Genomic DNA, 22,451 nt, shown 5'->3' with positions numbered 1-22,451 from the left:
CAGCATGCTTGGTTTCATTGGTCAGAACATTGAATACAGGAGTTGGGATGTCTTGTTGAAGTTGTGCAAGACATTAGTTAGGCCACACTTGGAATACTGTGTCCAGTTCTGGTCACCCTATTATAGAAAGGATATTGTTAAACTAGAAAGAGTGCAGAAAAGATTTACTAGGATGCTACCGGGATTTGATGGTTTGACTTATAGGGAGAGGTTGGATAGACTGAGACTTTTTTCCCTGGAGAGTAGGAGGTTAAGGGGTGATCTTATAGAAGTCTATAAAATAATGAGGGGCATAGATAAGGTCGATCGTCAAAATCTTTTCCCAAAGGTAGGGGAGTCTATAACGAGGGGGCATAGATTTAAGGTGAGAGGGGAGAGATACAAAAGGGTCCAGAGGGACAATTTTTTTCACTCAAAGGGTGGTGAGTGTCTGGAACGAGCTGCCAGAGGCAGTAGTAGAGGCGGGTACAATTTTGTCTTTTAAAAAGCATTTGGACAGTTACATGGGTAAGATGGGTATAGAGGGATATGGGCCAAGTGCAGGCAATTGGGACTAGCTTAGTGTTATAAACTGGGCGACATGGACATGTTGGGCCGAAGGGTCTGTTTCCATGTTGTAAACTTCTATGATTCTATGATTCTATGTTCTGAATCTATCCCATTTAGCACGTTGGTAGTGCCACACAACACGTTGGATGGTGTCCTCAGTGCGAACACGGGACTTCATCTCCACGAGGACGATGCGCTGGTCACTCCGACCAATACTGTAATTGACAGATGCATTTGCGACAGGTGGATTGGTGAGGACGAGGTCAAGCAGGTTTTCCCTCGTGTTGGTTCGCTCACCACCTGCCGCAGGCCCAGTCTGCCAGCTGTATCCTTCAGGACTCGGCCAGCTCGGTCAGTAGTGGCGCAACCGAGCCACTCTTGGTGATGGACATTGAATTCGCCCATCCAGAGTACATTTTGTGCCCTTGCTACCCTTAGTGCTTCCTCCAAGTGGTGCTCAACATGGAGGAGGACTGATTCATCAGCTGAGGGAGGACGGTAGGTGGTAATCAGCAGGAGGTTTCCTTGCCAATGTTTGACCTGATGCCATGAGATTTCATGGGTACCAGAGTCAATGTTGAGGACTCCCAGGGCCACTCCCTGCTTGGATTCCAGTTGAAGGAGCTGTCCACGACCGACTGTTACCGAATGGCACATTCCAAGGTCCAGGAGTATGTTCTGAGGGACGCACTGAAGTGAGGTGCTGCCTCCGAAAAGGTTCTTTGAGGAAAGGCGACCATGTAAGGACATGTCACTTTGTATGGTACAGTATGTATTTGAACATCTGTACTGTGTTTTGAATTGTAATAATGAGATCTTAGTGTGCACGACCTGTATTGTATTGTTTTGAACGGTAATTGTGACATTTTCATTGAAATGTGTGTATCATTAAATTTTATGAAATAAAGCATATTTTGAAATTTTAATAAAATTTTGTGGCACAAACAGACCAATCACTAAAAGTAGCGACGCAGGTTTACAAAAAGGCGAGTCAAACACTGGGGTTGAATTCTCGAGGGATAGAATTGATAAACAAAGAAGTTATGTTAAACTTGTGTGGAGCCTTGGTTCGGCCACACTTGGATTATTGTGCACAGTCTGGTCTCCATATTATAGAAAGGATATACAGGGATTGGAGAGGGTGCAGAAAAGATTCACAGGGATGATACCAGAACTGAGGGGATATCCTAATCAGGAAAGGCTGAACAGGCTGGGACTCTTTTTCTTTTGAAAAGAGAAGGCTGAGGGGTGACCTGATAGAAGTCTTTAAGATAATGATAGAATTTGGTCGGGTAGATGAAGAGAAAATGCTTCCACTTGGGAGGGAGTATAAAATTAGAGTTCATAAATATAAGACTGTCACTGATAAATCCAATATGGAATTCAGGTGGAACTTCTTTACCGAATGAGTGGTAAGAATGTGAAATGCGCTACCACAAGGAGTACTTGAGGGAAATAACGTAGATGCATTTAAGGGGAAGGTAGATAAGCACAAGAGGCATAATGGAATATCGTATCCTGATAGGGTTAGATGGAGTAGGGAGGGAGGAGGCTCGTATGGAGCATACATGCTGGCATAAACAAGTTGGACCGAATGGCCTGTTTCTGTGCTGTAATTTCGAAGTAACTCGATGGAACTCAATGTACTATTTTGGGGGTGGTGGAAGAGCAGAGGGACCTGGGGGCGCATATTCACAAATCTTTGAAGGTGGCAGGGCAAGTTGATAAGGTGGTTAAGCAAGCGGATGGGATACATGGGTTTGTAAAGAGGGGCATTGAATAAAAAAATAGGGAAGTCATGTTAAACCTTTACAAAAGACTGGTTAGGCCTCAGCTGGAGTATTGTATCCAACACTGGGCACCACATTTTAAGAAGGATGTAAAGGCCTTGGAGAGGGTACAGAGGAGAGTTACCAGGGTGATACCAGGGATGAGGGACTTCAGTTATGTGGAGGGATTGGAGAAGCTGGGCTTGTTCTCCATGGAGCAGAAAAGGTTAAGGGGAGATCAAAAAGAGGTGATCAAAATAATTAGGCGTTTTTATAGAGCAAATAGGGGTAATTAAATAATTGGATTGATAACCAGAGGTCATCGGTTTACAATAATTTTCAAAACAACTCGAGCGGAAATAAGGAGAACATTTTTCACACGGAGTGTTATCAAGCACTGCCTGAAAGGATGGTGTCTCTTTTAGAGGCTGTCTTCGTGTCAACATTCATATTTTCACTGGGAAACTGCAGGAACAGAGTGAAACGGGTCTGCTTGTGTCCCTGGATTCAATGTATAATGTGGAGAAATCTATAAAATTTATAATTGAATCGGTAAAAGAGAACATGGTCAATACAATTATATGAAAACTGTAAATGCTCATTGTTGTTGGACCAGTCCTTTCTGAGCACAGCTTTTAACTTTATTCCTGAGAGAGGTCTCATTAAGACAAGGTTCTGAACTTTGAGAAGTTTGTGATATATCCACGTCATCATTTACATCGGAGTCAAAGCTGCTGATGTGGCCTGTTTGTTCAAATGACTGTCACTAATAGCAATGATCAGGGGTATAACCGTGTCAGTGGAGATTTACCCCCTGTATAAATCAGGGATCGCTGTAATGAATCCACACAGAGTGCCTGCCGGAGCTGCGGTTTCCAGGCCAACAGAAATCATTGCTTCTCACGGAAATGGGATATTCAGTAATGTATCTGATAGAATGTATTTATTATCCAGTTCTCGCAGCCGTTGGAATCCCAGGTAAGCCATTATCTCAGCTGTTCAAGGTATAAATCGTTATTAAATCTGCTGCTGCACTTGATACTTTTTTTTTCTCCCATCTTGTATTACACAGTGGACTGTTCTGTCCTCAGTCTCTGGTCTTTTGGTCTTGGAGCAGCTGCATTATATGCTTTACGATTTTGTTTATCCAATTCTGGCATTGTTACTGGATTATTCTCTGTGCTGAATGTATTGGAATCAGGTGTCTGGGCTAAGAGCTGGTCGCAGACCATCAGGAGTTGTTCACAGTTTCATGTTGTGGAACTAACCTGTCCTGGAATATTTTTTTCATAAACGTGTTTTTAGTGATTGATAATGAGACAGCTCACGGTCTCAGTGTTACAAGCAGGCAGCGCAATGTCCTCCGTCCACAATAATATGGTTCAGTTTAACTGGGATTTCAATGTATTTATTGGTTATCACTATTCCGAAAGTTTATTTAATTGTGTGTGTATCTGACGCCGCTTCAGATGTCTGCCTATTGAACTAAGTTTGCAGCTGATCCTTTTACACCTCATTCTCTGCTTCACTGTCGATGAATTCACTGTAAAATGCAATGTTTTGATGTTATGTTGTATCAGTTTGCACTTTATCTGATGGAATCATGAGCCCTTCTATTTATCTGCAGACTTTCAGCAGCAGCGGTGATGTTGGCGTTTTGTTAATTGAACAATGCCGCCATCTAACGCTGTACTTTGTAATTACAGGAGAAGGAATTTCAATTGTTGTGAGGTGTGTCTGGAAGTGGCATTCAATTCTGTTCATTCCATGCATTGTAGATGAAGTGAACAGTGTAGGTGAACAGGTGGAGAACGGGATGATCTGTAGAAACATTAAACCGTTCACAGAGACTTCACCATTAAACAAACTTACACTAAGAATAGGATCTTTGGAACACGGGGCTGGTGAGGAGAAAGCAGGCGCAGGATGTTAGGATTTACTCGGATGTCAAAAGGGGCATTGAGAAAGAAATTAGAGAGAGCGGAGAGTTAGAGAGGAGCGACAGAGAACGCGACTGAGAAGGAAAATGAGAGAGAGGGGGCAGAAGAAACGAGAGACAGACAGACAGACGCACACACACTCAGAATGAGAGCGAGAGGGGAAGAGAGAGAGAGAGCAGCAGCGGTGTGAATAATTCATCGGAATGAACTGCGAAACTTCCAGTACAATTGTGAAGAGGAAATGTGACTTCAAGGTTTTATTAGGATGTTGTCAGATTGTGAGAGTTTTATTGTACTCTCTCCGGGTGTGTTTATCACGATCAGATCCTCAGTCTGTTTATGTGAATGTTCCTTTTACTTGTTTACTGACTGAATACATGGACATAAATCAAATGTATTTGAAGAATAAAATCAGTGATTTTTTGATCGCAGTGAATTATTAGAATACTGTATTCTAGAGAATGTATATTTCAGCTTAATTCAACAAAGAACGGGGCAAATTTGATCAATGCATTTTAATTTAATTTCAGTTGCATGTACAAAGTAAATTTGTTGTACACATTATGTAGCCAACGAACTATTCACTGACACCAATAATCACAAAAATATAATGGTTGAATTTATGAATTGGATTGTGAGTTGGACCTATCGATCAGATTTCCTCCAACACTCTGCTGCAGTCTCTCCCTGTGAATCCCAGCCTCTCCTCCCACTGCATTGAATCCTCTGTCTCCTCATCCGTTACTTCTGTTTATCCGCTTTCACAAACCATCTGCTGCTGTCTCCCCTCCAGCTCCGACATGTCCTTTTCTTTGTCTCCCTCCCAATTTCACTCACTGGCTCGGCCCAAAGCTGCCCCTTCCAATCCGATTCGAAGTATAAAACTTACCGACGCGGATATTGGTCTTTCCCGTTTTGTGCCGGCCCCTGTCGGCTCTCTTCATCCAGAGCAACAAACCAGCAGCACCTCCCGTTGTCCCCTCACCTTCTCGGCCATCAGTCACTGTCCCTTCTGTCTGGAACCCAAATCCGCATTTCATCGGTTCAGGAAAGCACCTTCTCCCTTCCCCACCGGCACTGCGCCCTCTCTCGGCCCTTCCAGTGGATCCGGTGTTCAATTTATTCACTTTCTGTATCAATTTCCCAATTCATTGTTTATAATTGTGTTTAAAAACATTTCTCCGCCCGAAAGCGCTGCCCAGGTCAGTGAATCAGTTTCCACCGTTTGATGCAGCAACAAAGCTGGAAATTTCACCCCAGATCCTCTCAAACTGCTGCTTTGGCTCCAGGTCTGATCAGTAATTTCTCTCCTTCCTTTTCTCTCTCTTACAGTTAACTTGGTGGCGATTGTAATCCTGTCCCGAGGAAAGTGCGGACTCTCCAAATGTATCACTCGCTACCTGGTGGGAATGGCGGCGGCCGATCTCCTGGTCGTTATCACTGATGTCATAATGTGGCGCATTGCTGAGATTTATTTCCCAGTTTCATTCTTGACCATTACCCCCGTGTGTCGTTTCATTCTCACCCTGAGTTTTGCAGTCACAGTGGCCTCTGTCTGGTTTACAGTGGTTTTCACCTTTGATCGATTTGTGGCCATTTGTTGTCAGAAGCTGAAAACAAAATATTGCACCGAGAAAACGGCGGCTGCTGTTATCGGGGTGGTGAGTGCGCTGAGCTGTTTACTGAACATTCCCATGTACGTTGTAATTGGCCCGGAATATATAATGGACAATGTACCTCGGGGTTGTGTCTTTAAACCGACATTTTTCACTTCACCCACATTTGCTGCGTTTGACTTGTTTCATCTTGTGTTAACTCCTTGTCTTCCATTCATTCTGATTTTGCTGTTCAATGTTCTCACCGCCAGGCACATTTTAGCGGCCAGCAGAGCCCGCAGGGGACTCCGGGGCCGCAGCAATGGAGAGAATCACAAGGATCCAGAGATGGAGAACCGAAGGAAATCCATCATTTTACTTTTCAGTATATCAGGCAGTTTTATATTGTTATGGAGCGCAGAAGTTTTTTATTTTATCTCTCTGCGTATAACAGACGCCCAGTTCTATACGGTCAGTGACATTGAGTCAGCCGGATTCATGCTTCAACTTCTCAGTTCCTGCACCAACACGTGTATTTATGCTGTGACCCAGACTAAATTCAGAGAGGAGCTGAAGAACGGGGTGAAATACCCACTGAATCTAATTGTTACATTAGTTAAATCATAGAAACGTCTGAAGTCTTTCCATCCGAAATTAAATAAAAAGTTAATTAGAGTCAATTAGAGTTTCACGTTTGGCGGTGGCCTAAGACGGGCGGTAGCGGATCGGGCGCCCGTTATTCACCGCGCTTGATTTTACTATCTATTGACATCAATGAGTTCACTAAAGTAACTGATATCAATCGAATACTTGAAATAAATTTGGAAAAAAGCAGACAGGAATTATATTTTACCCGACAAATGCGGTGTTTGTGAAATGATACAAGATGTGATTCTAACATGAAATTATTTGCTGTTATTAGTCTGGAAATAATATGATTTCAATATTAAATGTTTAATCCTGAAATGAATAAAATCAAATCCTCCTTTTCGGTTGATGATTATTTCCCATCACACACACTGCCCGGTGTGATGGACTGAGGGTGAGCTGTCAGGGTCAGACAGCGTCCTGTTCATTGGGACATTTGTTTTGACCAGAACAGAATAATAATGGACCAACACCCGGACCGTTACTAACTGGTAAAATATTAATGTAATTTCAAACTCCAGTGGGGAGTTCCGGAGATCGTTTCCTCTCTGAGCTGCTGGGCAGCAATGTTTACTCACTGCAGGGAGTTTAATGGGACATGAGTCTGGGCCTGGTTACACAGATCTATAAGGAAACCTCCTGATACATTTCTGAGACGATCAGGGGCCGGGAGATTTCTCACGGCCTCAGCAGGCCAAGGGAAAGCTCTCCGGCTCATCCTTACTCCAAAAAATATAAGTTAAAAATAAACTTCTCAGTGTTCTGGATCACTCAATGCCCATCGATAGGGCGGCTCCTCCTCCCATTCGTCACCAAATTTAAATACTGTCCCCAGATACGTCATAATACTCTGATTTACATATTACACGTGGTCTGACCCGGAAACAGGTGGGTGTTGCTCCGGCCGCTCTTCTCAGGACCCGACCCACGGTGGTGGAGGCAGGAACTCCAACGTTAAAGGGGCGGTAAGTGACCTGACACCATTTACTCGCCTCTACCACCCCATTTCCGCCAGGCGGGGATACTTAAAATCGGCCACACTTTTCCTGACCTCCGCCCTAATATCAATCTTCGAAGCCCACAAGTTGGTCCATTGTCTCAAACTGCACCGGTTCACAACACGTGGAGGGAAATTTTCACCATCGCTGGAGGCTGAACTGGTGGAGCGGATCACCCGCCCCTTATAGAACCCGCCCGATTTTAATTTCTGCTCCGTCAGTTTACCGCCCAAGCAGTGAAGGTGAAATTACCCCCTCCGTCTCTGACCCCAAGCTTCTGCAGGTGTGTGAAAGACATCAGACAGTGTTTGCCAAACACTAACATGAATGTGGGCGAAAATATCGGTGTATTCAGGTAAAAGGTGATAACCCCCCTCCACGGAGACTGCTCTCGGACCTGACGGTATCCACCCCATCGTATTAAAGGAAACAGTTGGGGAAATTAGAGATGCATTAGTTATAATTTCCCAAAGCTCTCTGGACTCAGGAATTGTGCCTTTGGATATAAATGTTGAAAATGTCACTCCGTTATTTAAAAAAGGAGGGAGGGAGAAACCAGGACAATACAGACCTGTCATTTTAACGTCGGTTGTGGGGAACTTACTGAAATCTATCATGAGACACAAATTGAGCTGGTCAAAGAGAGTCAACTTGGATTTGTGAAGGGTAGGTCATGTCTGACTAATTTAGCTGGATTTGTTGAGGAAACCAACAAGGTGGACAGGGGAGTGTCTATGGATGTTGTCTATGTGGACTTCCAGAAGGCATTTGATAAGGTTCAGCACAAGAGATTAATAGAATAAATAAAATGCACACAATTGAAAGTGACCTTGTGACATGGGTTGTAATTGATTGGGAGATCGGAGAAGAGAGTAGGGATAAAGGGAAAGTTCTTTGATTGGTGGGATATGACAAGTGGTGTTCCCAGGGATCTGTACTGGGGCCTCAGCTTTTCACCATATTTATCAATAAATTGGATGAAGGAATAGAGAGTTGTAGATCCAAGTTTCCAGATGACACAAAGTTATGAGGCACAGTAAGTGGTGTAGATGGGAGCAGGAAGTTACAAAGGGACTGTTTAAGTGAATGGACAAACTGCGGCAGATGGAGTTCAATGTGAGGAAGAGTGAGATCATTCAATTTGGATGCAAAAAGGAAACATTGGAGTATTTTCTTAAAGTGAGAGATTGGGAACGGTGGAGGAGCAAAGGGATTTGGGTGTCCATGTACACAAATCACTAAAGGCGAGTGCACAGATACAAAAAGCAATCACAGATTAATGGCCTTTATCTCCAGGGCTGGAATACAAAGGGAAGGAAGTGATGCTTCAGTTCTACAGAGTCTTGGTCAGAGCCCCTCTGGAGTACTGATCCTCACCAAGGATATATTGGCCTTGGAGGGGGGACAGTGCAGATTCACCAGAATGATACTCGGGCTGGATAAACTTGGTTTCCATTCACTTGAGTTTAGAAGGTTGAGGGGTGATCTGATCCAGGGATTTAAAATTATAAAGGGGCTCGATAGGGTCGAAATAGAAACTATTTTCTCCAGTGGGGGAATCCAGAACAAGAGGACATAAACTTAAATTTAGAGCTAGGGCGTCTCGGATTGAAATTAGGAAGCACTTTTTCACACAAGTGTAGTGGAAATTTGCTCAGGCTGATTGAAGTGGACCCTGTGATATAATACAATTTTCTGTCCTGTCAGACTTGGACATCTTGTAGATCCATCTTTTGAAAAGGTGAAGGAACTCAGGATTCCACACACTTCATCATAAGTCCTCAAACTAGAAAGAGTGCAGAAAAGATTTACGAGGATGCTACCGGGACTTGATGGTTTGACTTATAGGGAGAGGTTGGATCGACTGAGACTGTTTTCCCTGGAGAGTAGGAGGTTTAGGGGTGATCTTACAGAAGTCTATAAAATAATGAGGGGCATAGATAAGGTAGATAGTCAAAATCTATTCCCAAAGGTAGGGGAGTCTATAACGAGGGCGCATAGATTTAAGGTGAGAGGGGAGAGATACAAAAGGGTCCAGAGGGGCAATTTTTTCACTCAAAGGGTGGTGAGTGTCTGGAACGAGCTGCCAGAGGCAGTAGTAGAGGCGGGTACAAATTTGTCTTTTAAAAAGCATTTGGACAGTTACATGGGTAAGATGGGTATAGAGGGATATGGGCCAAGTGCAGGCATCTGGGACTAGCTTAATGGTATAAACTGGGCGACATGGACATGTTGGGCCGAAGGGCCTGTTTCCATGTTGTAAACTTCTATGATTCTTATCATCAAGATATGAAGGACTAGAAACACTTTGTTTGAAAGAAAGCTGATTCATTTGACACTTGTACAGAATACTAAACTCCAGCCCAGGTAAAGGGATTATTAACATCAAAAACAACCCCCAACTGTCAGAATGAACACGGTTCAGTCCTGGATGTGATTAACAGCAGCAATAACAGCAGAATCCAACTCCTGGAATCACATGTGATCCCGCTGGTGACTCAGCAGGTGGGATGATCGAGTGAATCTCTTCCCACACACGGAGCAGGTGAACGGCCTCTCCCCAGTGTGAACCCGTTGGTGTGTCAGCAGAACACTTTTACTTTTAAAGCTTTTCTCACAGACAGAACATTTAAAAAGTCTCTTATCAGTGTGAACAAGTTGATGTTCAATGAGGTGGGATGACTGAGTGAATCCGCTCCCACACACGGAGCAGGTGAACGGCCTCTCCCCAGTGTGTCTGCGTCGATGAGTTTCCAGCCGGGATGAGTAACTGAATCCCCTCCCACAGTCCCCACATTTCCCCAGTTTCTCCATGTTGCGGGTGTCCTCATGTCTCTCCACGTTGGAGATCAGTGGAAGTCTCGTCTGCACAGAGAACACGTGTCTCGTTTCTCCCCACTGTGAATGGTATGATGTTTCTTCAGGCTGTGTAACTGGTGAAAGCTCTTCCCACAGTCAGTGCACTGGAACACTCTCAATCGGGTGTGTGTGTCTCGCTGCTATTCCAATTACAGTGATGTTTGAAATCTTTTCCCACAGATAGAACAGATCAACATTTGTCCGACATTTTAAGGCCGATAATCTTCAGGTGCTGGTGAATGGAGTCAGATCTTGACGTGATGTTTGGTTTGAGTTTCTCGTCTGCAAATCCGCCCCTTCTAATACCCTGTAAAATGAGATAACAAAAGTCCTCACTGTGAATACAGGATAGAAATTCAGAACAGGCAATTCTAGTTTCAATAGAACATTCTTCCCGCTCATTCCCCCAAACTGTAAATCCCCGTCCCACACACTCACCCTCCTCCCTCTGCTGAAACCCAAACCCATCGCACCACCTCCAACATTTTTCCTTCTATTTAAGTTTTCTCTCTCTCCTGAAGATCCAGACTGTGACTGGGTTCAGTTCTACACTCAGTGGTTCCCCTCCCTCTCCTCCCCTGAAGGTGCTGACTCTGACTGGGTTCAGTTCTACACTCACTGGTTCCCCTCCCTCTCCTCCCCTGAAGTTGCTGACTCTGGTTGGATTCAGTTCTACACTCACTGATTCCCCTCTCCTCTCCTGAATATGCTGACTCTGGCTGTGTGTATATGCTCTGCCCCTCATTTCCACACAATGTCCCTCCCCATAGCTGCCTGTATGCCGTCCATCTGTGATATCTCCCAATTTTGGCGACAGACTCTCCCTGACCAGTCACCATTTCTCCTTCATTTAAAGATTTTCCTTGACCTATCACAATTTCTCCTTCATTTTCAGACACTCCCTGATCAAACACAATTTCTCCTACATTTATAGACGCTCCCTGACACTTCAGCATTTCTCCTTCATTTGCAAACTCTCCCTGACCCGTCAGCATGTCCCTTCATTAATAGACACTCCCTGACCCATCACTTTTTGTCCTTCAGATATCGACAGGACCTGACCTGTCAACAATTCTCCTGCATTTACAGACACTCCCTGACCAATCACCGTTCCTCCTTCTTTTACAGACACCCCCTGACCAATCACCATTCCTCCTTCATTTGCAGACACCCCCTGACCAATCACCATTTCGCCTTCATTTACAGACACCCCCTGACCAATCACCATTTCTCCTTCATTTACAGACACCCCCTGACCAATCACCATTCCTCCTTCATTTACAGACACCCCCTGACCAATCACCATTCCTGCTTCATTTACAGACACTCCCGGACCAATCACCATTCCTGCTTCATTTACAGACACTCCAGGACCAATCACCATTCCTCCTTCATTTACAGACACCCCCTGACCAGTCACCATTTCGCCTTCATTTACAAGCACTCCCGGACCAATCACCATTCCTTCTTCATTTACAGACACCCCCTGACCAATCACCATTCCTCCTTCATTTACAGACACCCCCTGACCAGTCACCATTTCTCCTTCATTTACAGACACCCCCTGACCAGTCACCATTTCTCCTTCATTTACAGACACCCCCTGACCAGTCACCATTTCGCCTTCATTTACAGACACTCCCGGACCAATCACCATTCCTCCTTCATTTACAGACTCTCCCTGACCAGTCACCATTCCTCCTTCATTTACAGACTCTCCCTGACCAGTCACCATTTCGCCTTCATTTACAACACTCCCTGACCAATCATCATTCCTCCTTCATTTACAGACACCCTCTGACCAGTCACCATTTCGCCTTCATTTACAGACACCCCCTGACCAATCACCATTCCTCCTTCATTTACAGAAACCCCCTGACCAGTCACCATTTCGCCTACATTTTCAGACATTCTCTGATCAAACACAATTTCTCCTACATTTATAGACGCTCTCTGACCCTTCAGCATTTCTCCTTCATTTACAAACTCTCCCTGACCCGTCAGCATTTCCCTTCATTAATAGACGCTCCCTGTGCCATCACTGTTTCTCCTTCAGATATGGACACGACCTGACCTGTCAACAATTCTCCTTCATTTACAGACACTCCCGGACCAGTCACCATTCCCGCTTCATTTACAGACACCCACTGACCAGTCACGATTTCTCCATCATTTACAGACTCTGCCTCCTGTCATCATTTCTCCCTCCTTTATGGACACTCCGTAACCCGTCACCATTTCGCCTTCATTTTTAGACACTCCCTGACCTGTCACCATGTCTTCTCCCATTTATAATACTCCCTTACCAGAAACCATTTCACCTTCATTCATGGACAATCCCTGACCTGTCACCATTTCTCTTTCATTTTTTGATATTCCCTGACCCTTCACCGTTTTTCCTTCATGTATAGACACTCCCTTACCAGACACCATGTTTCCTTCATTTACAGACACTCACGAACCAAACAATTTTTCCTGGCACTTTACATGATTGTGGGGTTTATTCTGTATCTGTCAGTCTCTGATACTGTACAAAAGTTTGGTGTTTATTCAGTATTTTTCAGTCTCTGGTACTGTGTATGAGTGTGGGGTTTATTCTGTGCCTGTCTGTCTCTGGTACTGTGTGTGAGTGTGGGGTTTATTCTGTATCTGTCAGTCTCTGGTACTGTGTGTGAGTGTAGGTTTTATTCTGTATCTGTCTGTCTCTGGTACTGTGTGTGAGTGCAGCTTTCATTCTGTATCTGTCTGTCTCTGGTACTGTGTGTGAGTGTGGGGTTTATTCTGTATTTATCAGTCTCTGGTACTGTATATGAGTGTGGGGTTTATTCTGTCTATGTCTGTCTCTGGTACTGTGTGTCAGTGTGGGATTTATTCTGCATCCATCTATCTCCGATACTGTCGATGTGTTTGTTGTTTATTTTGTATTTATCTGTCTCTGGTACAGTATATGAGGTTGGGCTTTATTCTGTATCTGTCAGTCTCTGGTACTGTGTGTGAGTATAAGATTCATTCTGTATAAGTCAGTCTCTGATACTGTACATGAGTGTGAGGTTTATTCTGTATCTGTCAGTCTCTGGAACTGTGTGTCAGTGTGGGGTTTATTCTGTAATTGTGTGTCTCTGATACTGTAGATGTGTTTGGGGTTTATTCTGTATGTGTCTGTCTCTGATACTGTGAATCCCAAATTCACACATTCCGTATCTGTCAGTCTCTGGTACTGTATATGAGTGTGGGGTTTATTCTGTATCTGTCAGTCTCTGGTGCTGCATATGAGTGGGGGGTATATACTGTATCTGTCTGTCTCTGGTGCTGCATATGAGTGTGGGGTTTATTCTCTATCTGTCAGTCTCTGGTGCTGCATATGAGTGGGGGGTATATACTGTATCTGTCAGTCTCTGGTGCTGTGTGTGAGTGTGGGGTTTATTCTCCATCTGTCAGTCTCTGGTGCTGCATATGAGTGTGGGGTTTATTCTGTATCTGTCAGTCTCTGGTACTGTGTGTGAGTGTGGGATTCATTCTGTGCCTATCAGTCTCTGGTGCTGTGTGTGAGTGTGGGGTTTATTCTGTTTCTGTCAGTCTCAGATACTGTACATGAGTGTGGGGTTTATTCTGCATCTGTCAGTCTCTGGTACTGTGTGAGTGTGGGATTCATTCTGTGCCTGTCAGTCTGTGGTACTGTACCTGTGTGGGGTTTATTCTGTGTCTGTCAGTCTCACTGTACATGAGTTTGGAGTTTTTCAGTATCTGTCTGTCTCTGATACTGGAAATGAGTGTGTTTTTTGTTCTGTGTCTCTCTGTCTCTGGTACTGTTTGAATGTGGGGTCTATTCAGTATATGTCAGTCTCTGGTACTGTGTATGAATTTGGGATTCATTCTGTATCTGTCTGTCTCTGTCAGTCTCTGGTGCTGTATGTGAATGTGGGGTTTATTCAGTATATGTCAGTCTCTGGTACCTTGTGTGAATTTGGGATTCATTCTGTATCTGTCAGTCTCTGGTACTGTATGTGAATTTGGGATTCATTCTGTATCTGTCTGTCTCTGGTACTGCAAATGAGTGTGGGGTTTATTCTTTATTTGAATGTTTCTGGTACTGTATATGAATGAGGGTTATTCTGTATCTGTCAGTCTCTGGTACTGTGTGTGATTGTGGGATTCATTCTGTGCCTGTCAGTCTGTGGTACTGTACGTGTGTGAGGTTTATTCTGTATCGGTCTGTAACGGGTACTGTATGCGAATGTCAGGTTTATTCTGCTTCTGTCTGTCTCTGGTGCTGTATATAAGTGTGGGGTTTATTCTGTACCTGTCTGTATCTGGTACTGTACATGAGTATGGGGTTTATTCTGTATCTGTCTGTCTCTGGTACTGTATGTGAGTGTGGGATTCATTCTGTTTCTGTCTGTCTCTGGTGCTGCATGCAAATGTGGGGTTTATTCTGTATCTGTCAGTCTCTGATACTGTATATGAGTTTAGGATACATTCTGTATCTGTCAGTCTCAGCTAATTTATCTCAGTCTGGGTTTCATTCTATAATTCAGTCTATGAGACAATGTGCAAGTCTGGATTCATTCTGTATTCTTATTTCAGTTTATATTATTATATATGAAACTATATCTTTAATACTTTAAAGGATATACAGTTTTTTATCAAGTGTTTAATTTGTAAATATTGATACACTTTTGGATTTTCTTTAATCAAACAATGTGTGTGAGTTTTGGAGTAGTATTACATCTTCATCTCTGAACTCTGTTGTGAATGATAATGTACCTTTCAATCTGTCCATGGTGAAATTATTTAACTGGTATATAATGTGTAGCTCAGTCTATAATAATGGAATTAATTCTGTATCTCAGTCTGACACTGTGAGATTTTTGGACTGGAATGTAATATATAGCTCAGCCTGCACTAATAGAATTGATAATGTATCTATCAGTCTGTTACTGTATGAGATTTTTGGACTGGTGTGTAACATGTAGCTCAGTACATGCTAATGGAATTGATGTTGTATCTTTGAGTCTGATAAGGTCTGACAGTGTTGGACTGCTATATAATGTTTGGCTCAGTCTGCACTAATGAAATTGATACATTATCTTTCAATCTGACACTAAGATTTTTGGACTGGCATGTTATGTGTAACTCAGTCTGCAGTGATTTGACTTAGTGATTCATTCTGATTCTGTCAGCCTGTGGTACTTTGTGTGAGTGTGGGATTCATTCTATATATGTCAGTCCCTTGTACTGTATCTGAATGAGGTTCATTCTGTTCCTGTCAGTCTCTGGCACCGTGTGTGAATTTGGGATTAATTCCATATCTGTCAGTGTCTGGTGCTGTATGTGAGTGAGACATTCATTCCATTTCCATCAATCTCTGATACTGTATATGAGTGATATATATATATACTGTATCTGTCAGTCTGTGCTACAGTGTGTGAGTGTGGGATTCGTTCTGTATCTGTCAGTCAGTGGTACATTGTGTGAGTGAGGGATTCATTCTGTATGTCAGTCTCTGGCACTGGATCTGAGTATGAGATTCATTCTTTATCTGTATCTAATTTGTATCTCAGTTTACAGCATGGCGTTCAAACCTGTATCTTTAATACATAAATGTATAAATAATTTTTCCCAGTGTTTAAGTGGTAGATAATTATATACTTTAAAATGTGATGCTGTAGGTTATAATCAGAGAATCACTGCACTTTTTGGCTACGATTAAATCGGCATCAATGTGAACACAATTGTGATTTAGTGTATCTTCCAAACTGATATGGTGACATTTTTGAACTTATATACAATGTGCAGCTCAGTCTGCATCAATGGAATACTGTATATTTCAGTCTGAATCTGCATTGGTCTTTTGTATTGGTAATTAATATGTAGCTCAGTCTGCACTAATGGAATTGGTACTGTATCTTTCAATCTGACACTGAGATTTGTGGACTGGTCCCTAATTTGTAACTCAGCCTGCACTAATGTAGGTGACTGTGAGATTCATTTTGTATCTCTCAGTCCGTGATACTGTGTGGGATTCATTGTGTATCTTGTCAGTAGTGTGATTGAGTTTGCGATTCATTCGATATATACAGTCTCTGATGCTGTGTGAGTGTGGGATTCATACTTTATCTGCCAGTTTCTGGTACATTATGTGAGTGTGGGATTAATTCTCTGTCAACTGTGGTACCATACATGAGGATGGGATTTATTCTGTATCTGTCCGTAATTATTCTCTCAGATTACATTACGGTGTTCAATACTGTAGCTTTAATATCTTCATGTTTAAATAGTTTTTCTCATTTTATTGATAAATATGGATAAACTTTAGGATTTCGTGCTGGAGGTTTTTAATCAGATAATTTGTGTGCTTTTTGGACTACTATTAAATCAATTTTTTTATGTACTATTGTGAATGATAATATATATTTCAAACTGATAGTGATTTTTGAATTGGTGTATAATGTGTAGCTCAGTCTGTTCTATTGTAATCGATACTGTGTCTTTCAGTCTAATATTGTATGAGATTTTTGGACTGGTATGTAATGTGTATCTCAGTGTGCACTAATAGAATTGGTACTGTATCTTTACATCTCATACTATGAGTGTATTATAAACTGGTTTCTAATTTGTTTCTCAGGTTGCACTGTCACAGCATTTCTCAGTCTGATACTCTACATGAGTTCTGGACATGTCTGCAGTTTGTACCTCATGATACATTAATCGAATGGATACTGCATGTATTAAACTCACATGTGTGAGTTGTGGGGTGGTATTCAATTGGAATCTCAGGCTACATTATTGGGATTCATTCTGTGCCTTTCAATCGGTTACCATGTGTAATTTCTATCTGGTATTTAATGTTGCCCTATTGTGAGATTGACACAGTGCCTTTCAATCTGAGAGTGTGATTTTGACTGGGATTTTTGTATTTCCCTGTCAGTGGGACTGAGTTTGGGGGAAATGGAACAGTATCGACTTCACCTGCTCTGTTTAATGGTTGGATTGAAAATGTGTCTCTGGAATTTAAGATCACTGTGGGACTGACTACTTCTGCTCTCTGAGACTGTGGAACTGATGACCTGTCTGTGTCTCTGTGCTCTGTGAGTGATAATGTACTTACTGTGTGTGAGAAGGAGCTGGCTGCACTGTTTCCAGTGCCTCGGGTGGAGGAAACATCACATTTATTCTGGATCCTTCTCGGATTTGCCTGTAGAAAGAAAATTATCTCTTGTTACTCAGGAACAGGTGAGGTAGAAAATACAAATTGATCAGTTTAATATCTCTGTTAATGATCATTTTGAATATCCACAAATGAAAACCAGTGATAGAAACAGTGTCAATGTCTGACTCCACTGCAGTACTGCAGCACTCAGCTTCTGCACACCAGGTGTGCTGGACGATTTTAAAACAATTTAGTGACATCCAGACACAACCCAACCCCTGCACTGATCAGTGAATGGGACTACCCGATGGGGCAGGGACCTTTCTACAGGTCAGGTTTCTCAACTCCTCTCCCATGGGACTAACCGTTAACCCGAAACCAAACAACCGCTGTTGAAAATGTGTCCTTCACACTTCTCACCTGATGCCTGCAATAGATACTGCTTGTATAACTCCCCACATCCTGACTGTTCACTGTCCAGTAACAGGGTGAGACTGGAACTAAACCAGGAACATTCACTACTGGTTTGGGGAGAGAAAGCAGCAATGATTTTAAATATCAGGTTCTTCCCATTCTCTCTCCCTTACCCTGGACACACCCTGTGCACACACAGCCCGAGAATGACCTCTCCCTTCCCCCGCTCACTCCATGTTCCGGGACCAGTTCCTGATCCACTCCGCCTCTTACAAACAGCCCCCGGACTCCCCCTGACCTTCCCCCGGACTCAATGCCGATCTCTGAGCCCATCTGCGGACACGGTCCCGAAGCGATGAGCTGCTGTAACGAGGCTGCTCTTTGCTCCCTTCCCCCGGGGGCCGTGATCTCTCCATTCCCGGCTGTTTTAAACCATCTTCTTCCGCTCACTGAGGGAATGGCGCCCACAGGCCGAGCTGGGGGAGGGGAGCGCGCATGCGCTCTTCCGTTCACCGACGACCAGCGCTGGGGGCGGGGCTGAGTCACGCATGCGCAGATATCTGGTTTAATTCCCAATACAAAAATCGATGGAAACTTTCCCCAATTGGAATTTTTCCGAGTCTGAGCAAAGGAAGTGGGTCTGGGGGAAAGGTCAGAGGGAATGGGGTCCACAGGCAGTGCAGGAACAGGCCCCAGAATGAGAAACAGATGGGATTCCACCAGTGCCTAACGCTGGAATCCAGACTGACTTTACAATCTCTAACTATTAAACTAGATGTTTCCATCCCTGCTGTTTCTCTCGGTATCTTTTGATGGAAAAGAGTCTTTCAGAGATAAAGTGGGCGGCTGTGAAATGAGCCAATTGGTTCTGTTCATTCTTGGTCCCGTTACTGATAAAGAAACTTGTGATTCCGTATCTGGAGGCCGGATTCCTCCAACCAATCCTGGAGAATTGTAAACAATTTTACAACACCAAGTTATAGTCCAGCAATTTTATTTTAAATTCACAAGCTTTCGGAGGCTTCCTCCTTCGTCAGGTGAACGATGTGAAAATGAAATCCTCGAAATGAGAGGATTTCATCCTGGAGAAACATGGGAGGAAAGTGGGAGTCGGTGTATTTGCTGGGACCGTGTCGGATTAATATTTGACGGCAACAGTCCCAGATTATTTCAATCGGAGTGAAAATCTCGGTCACTGAGAGAAATGCAGAAGGGCCATGAGCTGCAAAATTGCAGAGGGTACAACATGCAAGAGAGGGTTAAATGCGTGACACTGTCCCTGAGAGTGGGATTAATAATGTGTCTGTCTCTGAAATAATATCAGTGAGAGATGAGACTGCATCTTCTGTCACTCCAGCTTGGAATGGCAATTGGAATGGAGAATTTTCCAATTTGTTACTGGGTGAAAACGGGACATTGCAAGTCAGTTTCTCTCTCTCTTATGTACAACATATGAAGGTGGAATACTGCTGCTGAGCGTGATACAGAGACACTGATGGGAAGCGTATGGCTGATACTCTGCCTGTCTGTATCTCTCCAGCGCTGTACACGAAGGTGGGATACTGTTTGCTGAGTGTGAAACGGACACACTGAGAGGAAGTGTGAGAATGATACTTTGTCTGTGTGCCTGTCTCTGTCTGTCTCTTTATCTGTCCGTCTGTATTTCTCTATCTCCAGCGCTGTACATGAAAGCGGGATAGTGTTATTGAGCGTAATATGAACACCCTGTTGGAAGGTAAAGACTGATTCTGTGCCTGTGAACAGACCTCCGGTGCTGTTGGTGAGACGGTCACTGTCCCTTCTATTATGTATGAGCCGGTCTGACGGTGCATTTATCAGTCTCCAGTCCAGTAAGGAAAGGTGGAGAGAAACAGCCTGTAACTGTCTGACACTGGACTGCCTATGAATGTTGAATTTATTCAGTAACTGGCCGTCTCTGGGTGTTGAGAATGGGACTGAAAGGACACCAGTTACTGTTGTCTGTCAGTCAGTTTAGGAGGAGGGAGAGAAAGACAGAGAGACTGGAGGAGCCCAGAGCGGATAATTTGTATAATCGTCTCAACCAAACATATTGCTGAGTGTGAATAATATAATCCTGTAAAACCAGATATGGATCATCACATCCACAGCTGTGATTGGCTCCTGCCCCTGAATCTGGGGACCAGACACTGTGGGGAGCGCCGGCCTCAGAGTGTTTAACAGTTACTGAGCTGGGAAACGACAACGAGCCCCAGAGAATCTGCAGCACAGGCCGAGCGGGGAGGAAAGCCTGTCCCGTAATTGTCAATCTGGCCAACAGTTTGTCCTGTGAATGTGAAGATGTGAACATTGTGTCAGAGAGAGTGTGTTAAAGGGGCGGGCGGGTTAGATTAATGTCACTGTGTTTGTGTGGCCGGTCTCATCGCCGGGTTTCCAAGTCTATTTTGAGTAAAATTTAAAAAAATCCCTGTCAAAGGAACGCCCTCCTCCACTGCCGAGCTCCGAAGTGGAAATTTAAGGTAAAGTTTCAGATCAATTCAAGATTTCAGCCGAAAAACGGAGATCATGTCAGCGATCGGGTGAGAGAGCACGATCAGTGCAGCAATGAAACGGGTTTAAATCGAAACTGGTGCTTTTAATTCCGGTGAAAGTTTTTCGACAGCAAACATTCCGGTGTTAGAGATAGGAAGGGGCTAGTCTGGGACTCTGGAGTGCCCGATTTGAATTGGAATCGGGGAGTTTAAGAGGTGAGAGAAACACAGAGAGGCTGGAGGGGCCGGGAGCTGACAGCAGGATGTCTCCACCCCGTCCGCTCTGTGCCTTTAAGTTGCTCTGTGCCGCCGCCTCTCGTTTCATTTCTGACCCAGCTCTGACTGTCAGAGAGATTTTCGACAGAGTCCCGGACATGACAGACACTGCAGCCGCCGAAACGGCACCTCCTGCCGCCGCCGCTCCACCCAAGGCTCCCAAGAAGAAGAAGGCGGTTCCCCGACCCAAGACCACCGGTCCCCCGTTGGGAGAACAGATCCTCAAGATTGTGGCGGATTGCAAGGATCGCAAGGGGATATCCCTGGCCGCGATAAAGAAGGTTCTGGCTACCAAAGGCCTGGATGTGGAGAAGCTCCGGTCCCAGATCATATTAAGTATCAAGAGAAATGTGGAAAAAGGCTCCCTGGTGCAGATCAAGGGCACGGGCGCCTCGGGCTCCTTCAGAGTCGCTAAGAAGGAAACCCAGGCAAAAGTGGTAAAGAAGGTGAAGAAACAAGTGACCAAGAAATCTCCCGGAAAGAAACCAGCGGCCAAAAGAACAGCCGTCAAGAAATTAACGGCCAAGAAACCAGCGGTCAAGAAATCGACCACGAAAAAGGCGGCGAAATCACCAATTAAGAAGAAAGCGGCGGCGAAGAAGCCCAAGACCCCCAAGCCAGTGAAGGCGAAGGCGAAGAAGGTGGAAAAACCGAGGGCCAAGCCCAAGCCGAAGTCAGCAAAGCCCAAGAAAGCAGCGGGCAAAAAGAAGTAAAAATATCAAGTGCAACTTGTGACCATCTGAACCCAACGGCTCTTCTCAGAGCCACCCACGTCTCTCAGAAAAGAGCTGATCCCGGAATCAGATGATTCCTGTCCCGGGGCCTGGCTCAGATTTCAGATAGAAATCATTTCAAATAAACCCAGGGTCCTGGTGACTCGCTGACATTCGCTATCCTCGCCACACGCCCACTGTCTGAAATAAAATAGAGAGAATGGGATGTCCGGGCCGGGCCTCACTGGAACTGGCGTGTGTTCGGCTCCGGTCCCAGTTCATTTTTTCTCACAGATTCAGGGCGAGAGTCCGTGACAGGGTAACACTGGCGGAGATCCGCCGCTATCACAGTTCAAACCCCAACACATGAGATTCTTCAAATCAGCTGGAATAAAGTGTTTGTCAACTGCTGAACCCGTCTGGGAGGGGATGTGTGGGGAGATCGAATCGGGTCTGGGACTGAAATGGAAGGAGGCGGGTTGACTTGTTATAGAAGGGATTGTATTTAGGCAGGAATATTACTGACTGTTAATTGTAACGGGGCTTATTTAAAAGCTCTGTTTTTCTGGGAATCCATGAATATGAAGCCCGAGTCTGTAAGGGTTTGTGCGGAGCGCTGTGTTTCGGTTCTATTATCGATAAACGGTTTGAAATTGGCGGGTGGAGAAAGCTGGAGGTGGAGCTGGAATATCAGAGGCCGCTCTCCTCTCTGTACGTCACTCTGACTCTCTCCTCCCCTCTCTGTCCTCTCACTCTGTCTCCTCCGCTCCCTGTTTAATATCTCACTCTGTCTCCTCCCCTCTCTGTTTAATATCTCACTCTGTCTCCTCCCCTCTCTGTTTAATATCTCACTCTGTCTCCTCCCCTCCCTGTGTCTGTTTCAGTCAGGTCGGGGCAGGCTGCATAAAAACGGAAGCAGCATAAGTTTGTTATTCATTCAGCAGCGATTTGAGTGAAGAATCATCATGTCTGGCAGAGGTAAAGGAGGCAAAGGACTGGGCAAAGGCGGAGCAAAGCGGCACCGTAAAGT

The 22,451-nt window shown here is 44.3% G+C and overlaps 1 long non-coding RNA gene across 1 annotated transcript; it reads right to left on the bottom strand.

Annotated features, from left to right (window-relative positions):
- Positions 1-9,806: 9,806 nt before the first annotated feature.
- On the bottom strand, positions 9,807-18,178 carry LOC137316816 (uncharacterized). Its single transcript, XR_010961609.1, has 3 exons — positions 18,096-18,178; positions 17,467-17,553; positions 9,807-10,665 (listed from the first exon to the last, which is right to left on the bottom strand). It is a non-coding gene; the product is annotated as an uncharacterized lncRNA (long non-coding RNA).
- Positions 18,179-22,451: the final 4,273 nt, after the last annotated feature.

The sequence above is a fragment of the Heptranchias perlo genome, unplaced genomic scaffold, assembly GCF_035084215.1.
Source record: "Heptranchias perlo isolate sHepPer1 unplaced genomic scaffold, sHepPer1.hap1 HAP1_SCAFFOLD_60, whole genome shotgun sequence".
NCBI lineage: Eukaryota > Metazoa > Chordata > Chondrichthyes > Hexanchiformes > Hexanchidae > Heptranchias > Heptranchias perlo.
This window is presented reverse-complemented; position numbering and strand designations above follow the sequence as displayed.